Source organism: Asparagus officinalis, chromosome 8 (assembly GCF_001876935.1).
Source record: "Asparagus officinalis chromosome 8, Aspof.V1, whole genome shotgun sequence".
Lineage (NCBI taxonomy): Eukaryota > Viridiplantae > Streptophyta > Magnoliopsida > Asparagales > Asparagaceae > Asparagus > Asparagus officinalis.
Window position 1 is genome coordinate 12196792 of NC_033801.1, and position 308 is coordinate 12197099.

Genomic DNA, 308 nt, shown 5'->3' on the forward strand with positions numbered 1-308 from the left:
CCACCGCTGTCGATTCCCCCACGGGCGGTTCAGCAGACACTAAGCCAGGGCGCAGACCCGTCACGCGCTTACATGAGCTCTCCACTCCATACCCAGCCGTAGAACCCGTAAAGACGCCACAAGTGACCCCGTCCTGAGTGGGGGTCAAATCCCAGTTCATCGTCCGAGGAATCGCGAGGGACCGCAGCTCAACAATCGAAAACCCTCTCGGCATGCTGGGGAGGTAATAATGGGTCCCCTCTACCGTGCGGAACCACCGGCTCTCTTTGAGCAACAGGGCAGAAGGGTCGGTCATGGAGTCGCCGAAC